The 12,184-nt window shown below is 37.5% G+C and overlaps 1 protein-coding gene across 3 annotated transcripts in view; it reads left to right on the top strand.

Moving 5' to 3' along the window:
- Positions 1–12,184, top strand: part of PPP2R3A (protein phosphatase 2 regulatory subunit B''alpha) — a 281,206-nt gene that overhangs the window by 158,662 nt on the left and 110,360 nt on the right. The window lies entirely within an intron of this gene.

Genomic DNA, 12,184 nt, shown 5'->3' with positions numbered 1-12,184 from the left:
ATTGTTTTAAGAACAAAATCCTTTTTTAAAATAAAATCTTACACAGAACCTGTAGTATAAAACGGGTTTCCTCTCAGTTACCACCACACGTCTGTCAATTTTGTGGTAGCTTGCATGTTGCTGTGATACTGGAAGATTTGCCACCAGTGTTTCAAATACCAGCAGGGTCAGCCTTGCTGGACAGGTTTTAGCAGAGCTTCCAAATAAGACAGACTATGAAGAAGGACCTGGCAGTCTATTTCTGAAAAAAATTGGCCAGTGAAAACCTTATGAATAGCAGTGGAATATTGTCTGATACAGTGCTGGAAGATGAGCCCCTCAGATTAGAAGATTGGGGAACAGCTGCCTTCTCAAACTAGAGTCAACCTCAATGATGCGAATGGAGTAAAGCATTCGGGACCTTCATTTGCTGTGGTAGCACGACTCAAAATAAGAAACACCTGCAAACATCCATTAATAATCAGAATGTGGAATTATGAAGTATGAATCTAGGAAAATCGAAAGTCATCAGAAATTAAATGGAATACATAAAGATCGATATCCTAGGCATTAGTGAGCTGAAATGGACTGTTACTGGCCATTTTGAATCAGATAATCATATGGTCTACTGTGCTGGGAATGACAAATTGAAGAGGAATGGCACTGTTTTAATCATCAAAAAGAATATTTCAAGATCTCTCCTCAAGTACAGCACTTTTAATGATAGGATAATATCCATACACCTGCAAGGAGGATCAGTTAATATGGAAGAAGTACAGGCAGAATGCTCCTTAGAAGCGAGGATGACGAGACTTAGTCTCACATACTTTGGACAATTAGTCAAATTTATGCATCAACCACTAAGGCCAAAGATGAAGAAACTGAAGATTTTTACCAACTTCTGCAGTCTGAAATTGATCAAACATACAATCCAGATGCATTGAAAATTACTAGTCGTTGGAATGTAAAAGTTGGAAAAAAGAAGGATCAGTAGTTGGAAAATTTGGCCATGGTGATAGGAACACCACCGGAGATCTCATGATAGAATTTTGCAAGACCAATGACTTCTTTGTTGCAAATACCTTTTTTCAGCAACATAAATGGTGACTATACACGTGGACCTCACTGAGTGGAAAACACAGGAATCAAATCAACCACATCTGTGGAAGGAGACAATGGACAACTTCAGTACCATCAGTCAGAACAAGGGCAGGGGCCAGCTGCTTATATGCAGGTTTAAATTGAAGGTGAAGAAAACTAATACAAGAATGCAAGAGCCAAAATACAACCTCAAGTATATCCCACCTGAATTTGGAAACCATCTCAAGAGTAAGTTTGACACATTGAACACCAGACGAGTTCTGGAATGACATCAAGGACGTCATATGTGAAGAAAGCAAAGGGTCGTTTAAAAAAACAGAAAAGAAAGAAAACCAAACTGGATGTCAGATGAGACGCCGAAACTTGCTTTTGAACATAGAGCAGCTAAAACAAATGGGAGAAATGATGAAGTGAAAGAGCTGAACAGAAGATTTCAAGGGGCAGCTCGAGAAGACAAAGGAAAACGTTATAATGAAATGTACAAAGTCCTAGAGTTAGACAACCAAAAGGAAAGAACACGCTCAGCATTTCTCAAGCTGAAAGAACTGAAGAAAAAATTCAAGCCTCATGTTTCAATATTAAAGGATTGATGCCTTTTAATTATAGCATTGGTGAAGAATATCGAATATACCATGGACCGCTAAAAGAACGAACAAATCTGTCTTGGAAGAAGTACAGGCAGAATATTCCTTAAAAGCAAGGATGGTGAGACTTCATCTCACACACTTTGGACATGTTACCAGGAGGGATCAGTCCCTGGAGAAGGAAATCATTCTTGGTAAAGGAGAGGGTCAGCGAAAAAGAAGACGACCTTCAACAAGATGGACTGACGCAGTGGCTGCAACAATGGGCTCAAGCATAACAACAATCCTGAGGATGCTGCAGGACTGGTCAGTGTTGTACATAGGGTCACTATGAGTTGGAACCGACTCAACAACACCTAAAAACAACACGGGCAAAATATTGAATGATGCAGGAATCATCAAGAGCAAATGGAAGGAATGCACAGAGTCACTGTGCCAAAAAGAATTGGCTGACGTTCAGCCATTTCAGGAGGTGTAGCGTATGATCAAGAACCAATGGTACTGAAGGAAGAAGTCCAAGCTGCACTGAAGGCGTTGGCAAAAAAACAAGCCTCCAGGAATTGATAGAATACGAGTTGAGATGTTTCAGCAAACTGATGCAGCACTGCAGGTGCTCAGTCGTCTATGCCAACAAATTTGGAAGACAGCAACCTGGCCAACCAACTAGAAGAAATCCATGTTTGTACCCATTCCAAAGAAAGGTGATCCAACAGAATGAGAAAATTATCGAAAAATATGATTAATATCACACGTGAGTAAAATTTTGCTGAAGATCATTCAAAAGCGGTTGCAGCAGTATGTCGACAGGGAACTGCCAGAAGTTCAAGCTGGATTCAGAACAGCACATAAAATGAGGGATATCGTTGCTGATGTCAGCTGAATCTTGGCTGAAAGCAGGGAATAACAGAAAGATGTTTACCAGTGTTTTATTGACTATGCTAAGGCATTGAGCTGTGTGGATCATAACAAATTATGGATAACATTGGGAAAAATGGGAATTCCAGAACACTTAATTGTGCTCATGCAGAACCTGTACAATAGACCACAGGCAGTCATTCAAACAGAGCAAGGGAATACTGCATGGTTTAAAATCAAGAAAGGTTTGTGTCAGGGTTGTATCCTTTCATCACACTTATTCAGTCTGCATGCTGAGCACATAATCCATGAAGCTGGACTATATAAAGAAGAATGGGGCATCAGGATTGGTGGAACACTCGTTAACAACCTGTGTTATGCAGATGACACAACCTTCCTTGCTGAAAGTAAAGAGGACTTGAAGCACTTACTGATGAAGATCAAAGACCACAGCTTTTGGTATGGATTACACCTCAACATAAAGAAAACAAAAATCTTTACAACTGGACCAGTAAACAACAAATGCTGGTATGGTCGTGGGGAGATTGGAACCCTGCCTCACTGCTGGTGGGATTGTAAATTGTTCAGCCACTAGGGAAGACAGTATGGTGCTTCCTCAGAAAGCTAGAAATAGAATTACCCTGTGATCCAGCAATCCCACTCACCCTGGAGATACAAATAGACACATGCACACCTATATTCATTGCACCATTATTCACAATAGCAAAAAGATGGAAACAACCTAAGTGCCCATCAACAGATAAATGAATAGTATGGTACGTTTTGTTATAATTAGTAAAACAAATTGTGGTACATACACACGATGGAATACTATGCAGCCATTAAGAATAATGATGAGTTCTCAAAATATAACATGAATTAACCTGGAGGTCGTTATGCTGAGTGAAATAAGTCAGTCACAAAAGGACAAATATTGTATGATGTCACTATTATAAAAAGATAAGAATAGATACTGTATGTTTACACAAATAATACACACCTTCCAAGTTTGTTTGCCATCCATGCCCTTCCCCCGTGAGGTATAAGCGCTCTATGCCAATTTTTTTACAGCAACAAATTTTCGAAAACTGGCATAGCGGCACTTATGAAAATACCTCATGGGGGGGTGAGTTGGCAAACAAACGTAGAACACACATTATTTCTGTAAAGATACAGTGTACATGTAGAAAGCAGCATTCTTTGGTGGTTACCAGGGATGGGAGGGAAAGGAGAAGGAATCGCTTTCTAGACAGTAGACACTACTTAGTTTTGGTGAGGGGAAAGGCAACAGCGAATAAGGGTGAAGTCAGCACAGCTTTACCAGAGTAAGTGATAACACTAAGACGTCCATAAGAAGAGACAATTTTGTAAATGCTATCATATATACAATTTTGCAACAATAGTAAAAACTAAAAGTATGTCCATAGTTACATAGATATGTATGCGTATATATGTATAGATAAGCACATGTGAATAAATGGGTGCACATGTACAGGTGTTTCTGTAGGCAGATGTGTATATACATGTTTATGTGTGCTGCATATACATTCATATATAAAATAAAATACATGGCACAGTTACGGATACTTCCTAGACATAACGAAACACCTTGTGGGACTGGTTTATGAGACTTTTGTTCTGGGGTACCTTGGAACTCAGACTGCTCCCAAAGATCACTTTTCAGCCAAATGACAGATTGGCTCATAAAATAAATAATATTCATGAGTACTGTGTTCCTCTAAATAATCATCTAAATGAAACCAAACAATAAACATTTACGCCAGAACAAAGATGAGAAGGTAAGGGGAGACATGGAAGCTAGATTAATTGAAAAAGAGCAACCAGAATGGAAATAATGAGAATGTTGACACACTGTAAAAAATGTAACCAATGTCACTGAACAGTATGTATAGAAATTATTGAATGAGAACCTAATTTGCTATGTAAATTTTCTCCAGAAACACAATATTTTTTAAAGGAATATAGTGTTATGAAAACAGAATACTAAAACAAGAAAGAGTTGTTAGAATTTTAAAATAAAATAAAAAATTCAACAGTAGCCCCGGAAACTAAAGTTGAAGATATCCCCCAGAGAGAAACAGAGAAAAATAAGAGATAGAGGACCAATTCATGAATTTTAGCATGTAACTAAATGGAGTCTGGAGAAGGGAAAGGGGCAGGGGAATGAAGAGAGGGAAATCATCAAAGAAATAATACAGGATCATTTTCCAGAACTAAATGACGCAAGTCTTTTAGTTGAAAGGAGCCAATGCATACCAAGCACAATGAATAAAAAATTGACCCATACATAAAAACGTCTGTTTGAAATTTTCAAAAAATATGAATAAAGAGAAAATACTAAACACTTCCAGAGAGAAAAACCAGGTCACTTTAACAAAAACAAGGACCAACACTAAGAAGATAGATTAGAACTCAGATTTCTATATCCTGCCAGGCTATCAGTTGGGTATAATGTTAGCTATTCCTGGACATTCAAGGACTCAGAAAGCTTATCTCCTATTTTCTTAGGGAGTTACTTGAATATATATTGCTGCAAAATAGTAAACAAAGAAAAGAGGAAAGCATGAGATCCAAGAAACAGCAGATTCAGTCCATTAGATCAGTGACGGGAAGCCCCAGGATGACAATTGAAGAACAAACAGTCCAGAACAAAGCTAGTGACAAGACTTCTCTGGGACGGAGTTCTTCTTAAAGGGGGAGTAGGAAGAGGAGAGGAGGAACAAACTCCATGCCGTAGTTGTTATATTTGAGAGTAGGGAAACTGGAGGATATAGTAAAGGCTCATCTATCAGCAAGTTAAAGAAAAACAATTTCCAAGAAAATGAAAAGCTATGTAAGTCCAAAAGGGGGAAAAAAAAAAAAAAAACTAAACCCACTGCCACTGCTGACTGATAGCAACCCTAAAGGACAGAGTAGAACTGCCTCCTAGGGTTCCCAAGGCGTAATCTTTAGGAAGCAGAGTGCCACATCTTTCTCTCAAGGAGTAGCTGGTGGGTTCAATCGACAGACCTTTTGGTTAGCAGCTGAGTGCTTAACCACTGTGCCACCAGGTCTCCTTATGTAAGGCAGTTATTATCTAAGTATGAAGCAAACTAAAATGTAAAATGATTATAAACCACTGATGAAAAGAAAGTCCATTTAACCTCAATGCCAGAAACATTTTCTTTGAATGATCCGAGGTACAAGACATTGGACCCATAAAAAATGAAATGTGTTCCTTATATACTGCTTGACCTAGCATTCAGCAGTTTTTTTTATGGTCAAAATATTGTAAACTGTTTCATATGTAGCATCTAAAATTACCCTGTGGATAAAGTATAGAAAATTTATTGTGGTTATAGAACAGTATGTAAAAAACAATGAACAATGTTAAATATCAAAGATTGTCTACAAAATGCGAAGAGGAAAGAGAGGGAGAAGAGAAAATAAGAGAGTGCTAATATCATCATCCTATGTAAGGACAGTTAAGAGTCTAAGGTGAATGGAATAAGAATTAAATACATATATTATTTGCAGTTTACAAGGATAGCCAACGGAAGAACTAACCTCAAAGACTGGAGTGGGGATGTAGAGTGGGACAGTATGCATGAGCTAAATCCTTATCTTGCCTAGAAAAGAATAAATAGATATTTTCTAAAGTTGATAATAAAAGTAATTATAGTATTTAAGTATGTTTAAACTATAATTAAATTTATATTTCATTATAGAGGTAACCATCAAAAGAACTAAAATTGTAAAAGTTTAAAAACAAATGTGGCTAAAGGTAGATAGGTGGGGTAAGATGGTAGAATGTTTCTCTTCATCATAAATGCTTGTACACATCTTGATTTTATACCATGGCAGCCTGCTTGTGTAAAGATTACAGCCTTGGAAGCCCTATGCAACAGTTCTATTCTGTATTACAGGGTTTCTATGAGTCAGAATTGACTGAGCAACAATGGGTGTGTATGTGTTTTAAAGTTTTTATTATGGAGAACTTTGAACATATACAAATGCGGACAGTAATATAACGAACCCCCATATACTCATTACCAAGCCCTAATAGTAATCAGTTCATGGCCAATACTGCCTCTGCCACAAATGTTGGAGAGGTTGTGGAGAGACCAGAACACTTATACACTGCTGGTGAGAATGTAAAATGGTACAACTGCTTTGGAAATCAATTTGGCGCTTCCTTAAAAACTAGAAATAGAAGTACCAAAGGATCCAGCAATTCCACTCCTTGGAATATATCCTAGAGAAATAAGAGCCGTCACACAAGAGATATATGTACACCCATGTTCATTGCAGCACTGTTCACAATAGCAAAAAGATGGAAATGACCTAGGTGTCCATCAACAGACTAATGGACAAACAAATTATGGTACGTTCAAACAATGAAATACTATGCAATGACAAAGAACAACGATGAATCTGCAAAACATCTCATAATGTGGATGAATCTGGAAGGCATTATGCTGAGTGAAATTAGTCGCAAAAGGACAAATACTGTATGAGATCACTATCACAAGAACTCAAGAAGAGGTTTAAACAGAAAAAATCATTCTTTGATGGTTACGAGGGTGCAGGTGGAGGGAGAGGGGAATTTACTAACTAGACAGTAGAGAAGAATTACCCTAGGTGAAGGGAAGGACAACACACAGTACAGGAGAAGTCAGCACAACTGGACTAAACCAAAAGCAGTTTCCTGAGCACAACCAAACACTTCAAGGGCCAGTGTAGCAGGGATAGGGGTCTGGGAACCATGGTTTCAGGGGACGTCTAGGTCAGTTGACATAACAAAGTTTGTTAAGAAAATGTTCTGCATCCTACTTTGATGAGTGGTGTCTGGGATCTTAAAAGCTAGCGAGTGGCCATCTAAGATGCATCAATTGGTCCCAGCCCACCAGGAACAAAGGAGAATGGAGAACACCAAAGACACAAGGAAAATATCAGCCCAAGAGACAAAAGGGGCCACTTAAACCAGAGACTCCATCAGCCTGAGACCAGAAGAACTAGTTGTTGTCCAGCTACCACCAATGACCGCCCTGAGAGGGAACACAACAGAGAGTCCCTGATGGAGCAGGAGAAAAGTGGGGTGCAGAACTCAAATTCATGTAAAAAGACCAGACTTAATGGTCTGACTGAGTGGAGGAACCACAGAAGACGTGGCCCCCAGACTCTCTTTTAACCCAGAACTAAAACCATTCCAGAAGCCAGTTCATCAGACAAAGAATAGTCTGACTATAAGAAATAAAATGATACTCTTGAAGAGCGTGCTTCTTAGTTCGAGTAAACACACAAGATTAAATGGGCAGCTCCTGTCCAGAGGCAAGATGAGAAGGCACAAAGGGATAAGAGCTGTTTGAATGGACACAGGAAATCCAGGGTAGAAAGGAGGAATGTGCAGTCACATTATAGGAGTAGCAACTAGGGTTACATAACAATGTGTATAAATTTTTATATGAGAAATTAACTTGAACTGTAAACTTTGACCTAAAACACAATTTATAAGAAAAAAAAGTTAAAGATGTATACTGTAAACTTTGAAGGAATCATAGAAATAACAGAGTTGTAGCTGATAAAAAAGGAATAAAAGGGAATCACGAAGAATACTGTTAACCCGTAAGGAGGAAGAAAAGGGGAACAAAGAGCAGATGGGACATGTACCAAAATGTAGACTTAAACCTAACTATATCAATGTTCACATAAGCGTAATTGAGTAAAAGCCATTCCAAAAGCACATCCGAAAAGGCAAAGACTATCGAATTAGTCCAAAATTAAAAAAAAAGACCCAAATATATGCTGCCTGGAAGAAATGCACTTCAATTACAGAGACACAAATAGATTAAAAGTAAAAGGATAGAAGAAGGCATACTACGCTAACACTAATCAAAAGGAAGCTGGGCTAGCTATATTAATATCAGACAAAGTACTTTTTAGAGCAAGAATATTACTAGGGATAAAGAAAGTCATTTTATAATAAAGGTATCAGTTCATCAAGAGAACATACTACTACTAAATGTTTACGCATCTAATAGCAAATCTTCAAAATACGTGAGGAAGATCTGATAGAACTGCCAAGATAATCAGTAATTATGGTTGTAGATTTTCATACACTGCTCTCAATAATGAATAGAACAAGTAGAGAGAAAATCAGCAAGGATATAGAACACTACTACATCATTATCAACCAACCTGACCTAATTGACATTTATATTACATTTCACCCAACAGCAACAGACTACACATTCTTTTCACATGCTCATAGAATTATTACTAAGACCATATTTGGGGGCCATAAAAGACATCTCTCTAAATTTAAAAATATTTTAAGTTGTATAAAGTATATTCTCTAACCACAATGGAATGAGAAATCGTAACAGAAAGATCTGTGAAAAACCCCCAAATATTTGGTAACTGAATAACACTGCTATGAATAACATATGGATCAGGGGAGAGATCAAAAGGAAAATTAGAAAGTACTTTGACCTGAATGATAAGGAAAATGCAAATACCAAAATTTGTGAGATGCTGCTAAAGCTGTACTTGATGAGTTTAATAAGATTATAGGACACATGATCAGTATACAAAAATCAGTTTTACTTCTGTATACTACCAACAAACACTTGGAGATTGAAATTTTAAAAACAATACCATATACATTACCACCCAAAAATACGAAATACTTAAGAGAGAAATGTGACAAAAATGTGCAAGACATGTAAGCTGAAAACATAAATAAAGATATATATCTTGTTTATGGGTGGGAAGACTAGTATTGTTAAGATTTCAGTTCTCCCCAAGCTGATTTATAGGGTCAATGCAATTCCAGTCAAATCCCAAAAGGCTTCTTTTTTTTTTTTTTAAAGAAATTAACAGCCCGATCCTAAAATTCATATGGACAGATGCCAAGGACCTAGTATAGCTGAAACAACTTTGAAAACGCAGAACAAAATTGGAGGACTAATACTACCTGATCTCAAGGCTTGTTATAGCTACATTATCAAGACAGTGTTGTAACGGCATCAAGATAGACAAATCGATCAGTGGAATAGAACAAGGAGTCCAGAAACAGGCCCTCATGTATATGCAAAACTAATTTTTGACAACATGGGGAAATTATAGTTTCTCCAACAAAAATAATGCTGCAAAAATTGGATAGCCCAAAAAAAAAAAAAAAGAACTTCATCCCATACCTTGCACCATATGCAAAAATTAATACAGATCATAGACCTAAATGTAAAACCTAAAACCATAACACTTCTAGAAGAAAATAGGAGAAAATCTTTGTGATCTTAGATAAGACACCAAAAATTTAACCCATAAAAAAGAAAATTGACAAATCAGACTTCATCAAAATTAAGAACTTCTCTCCAACAGCACTATGAAAAGTCAAGCCATAGACTGGGTGAAAATATTTGTAAAGCATGTATCTGATAAAGTATTTCTATCCAGAATATGAAAAGAACTCTCAAAGCTCAACAATAAGAAAACAAACAATACAGTTTTTTTTTTAATGGGCAAAAGATCTGAACATACATTGTACCAAAAAAGATATACAGATGGAAAATAGGCAGATGAAAAGATGTTCAAATCATTTGTCTTCAGGGAGATGCAAATTAAATCCACAATGAGATATCACTTAGAACGGCTAAAATTGAAAAGACTATTCATGCCAAATGTTGACAATGATGTGATGGAAAATGGAACAGTCTCTTACACTGCTGATGGGAATGTAAAATGGTACAACCATGTTGGAAAACAGTTTGGCAATTTTTTTTTAAGTTAAATATATACCTAGTGTATGATTCAGCCGTTCTTCTCCTAGGTATTTACCCAAGAGAAAAGAAAGCATACATACATACATACAGATATGCATTAGCAGCTTCATTTGTAATACCCCAAAACTGGGAACAACTCAAATTGCCATCTACAGAGCAATGGGTAAACAAATTGTAGTATATCCATAAAATGAAATACTCCTCAACAATAAAAATGAATAAATTATTGATAAACACAAAAACATGGATGAATCTAAAAATAAGTATGCTGAATGAAAGAAGTCAGGGAAGTGGGGGAGAGTACATGCCCTTTGTTCTAGTCATAAAATTTTCAAAAAAATGCAAACTAATCTATACTGAAAGGAGCCCTGGTGGTACAGTGGTTAAGGCTCTCAGCTGCAATCCAAAAGGTTGACAGTTCAAACCCACCAGCTGCACTGTGGGAGAAAGATGTAGCACCCTGCTTCCATAAAGATTACAGCCTTGGAAACCCTTTGGGGCAATTCTGCTCTGTCCTGTAGGGTCGCTATTGAGTCAGAATCAAGTTTGGGTTAATCTATAGTGACAGGAACCAGATCAGTGGTTGCCTGGAAGCAGCAGGTGTAAGGGAGCAAGGACTGAGGGGGAAGTATAGGGAAATTTTTTGAATATAGCTACATTCACTCTCTTGACTGTGGGGATAGTTTCATGGGTATATACATATGTCAAAATTTATCAAATTATTCACTTTAAGCATGTGCGGCTTTTGTATGTTACATATACATCAATAAGAACGAAAGCATAAAAAAGCAAAGAATACAAATTTTTAAAAAATCAATACCCTTCATATTCACAGAGGAAAAAATGATAGGAAAAATCTTATGCAATTGCAAGAAAAAAAATCAAATACTGGTTACCATCTAGTCCATTCTGACTCATAGCGACGCTATAGAACAGAATAGAACTGCCCCATGGAGTTTCCGAGGCTGTAAATCTTTATAGAAGCAAACTACCACATCTTTCTCCCACGGAGCAGCTAGTGGGTTCGAACAGCTGACCTTTTGGTTAGCTGCCAAGCACTTAACCACTGCTTCAGCGGCCTCCTTAGGATATTAAATACTTAGGAATAACTTTAACAAGAAATGTGCAAAATCTCTTGAATTCTCAGCCCTGACTGACAACTTTACTGAAACCTCATTAGAGACTATGAGCCAGAACCATTCAGCTAAGTTGATCCTCGGAAATGGAGATTTTAAATTTGTAACAGATCAATAAATAGCCGGTACACCTGTACAACTCCAAACAACGTGTACAACCTGACCTAATTGTCATTTTGTCATACTGCTTGCATGTTGCTGTGATGCCAAAAGCTATGCCACTGGTATTTCAAATACCAGCAGGGTCACCCATCGTGGACAAGTTTCAGCTGAGCTTCCAGACTAAGAGAGACTAGGAAGAAGGACCTAGTGGTCTGCTTCTGAAAAAATTGGCCAGTGAATACCTTATGAATAGCAACAGAACATTGTTCAATATAGTGCCAGAAGGTGAGCCCCTCAGGTTGGAAGGCACTCAAAATACAGCAGGGGAACAGCTGCCTCCTCAAAGTAGAGTTGACTTTAATGACATGAACGGAGTAAAGCTTTTGGGACCTGCATTCGCTGAAGTGGCATGGCTCAAAATGAGAAGAAACAGCTGCAGACATCCATCAATAATCGGAAAGTAGAATGTACGAAGTATGAAACCAGGAAAATTGGAAGTCATCAGAAATGAACTGGACTACATAAAGATCGATATTGTAGGCATTAGTGAGTTAAAATGGAAATGGACTGGTATTGGGCATTTTGAATCAGACAATCATATGGTCTACTATGCCGGGAATGACAAATTGAAGAGGACTGGCAT

This window comes from Elephas maximus, chromosome 26 (assembly GCF_024166365.1).
Source record: "Elephas maximus indicus isolate mEleMax1 chromosome 26, mEleMax1 primary haplotype, whole genome shotgun sequence".
Taxonomy (NCBI): Eukaryota; Metazoa; Chordata; class Mammalia; order Proboscidea; family Elephantidae; genus Elephas; species Elephas maximus.
This window is presented reverse-complemented; position numbering and strand designations above follow the sequence as displayed.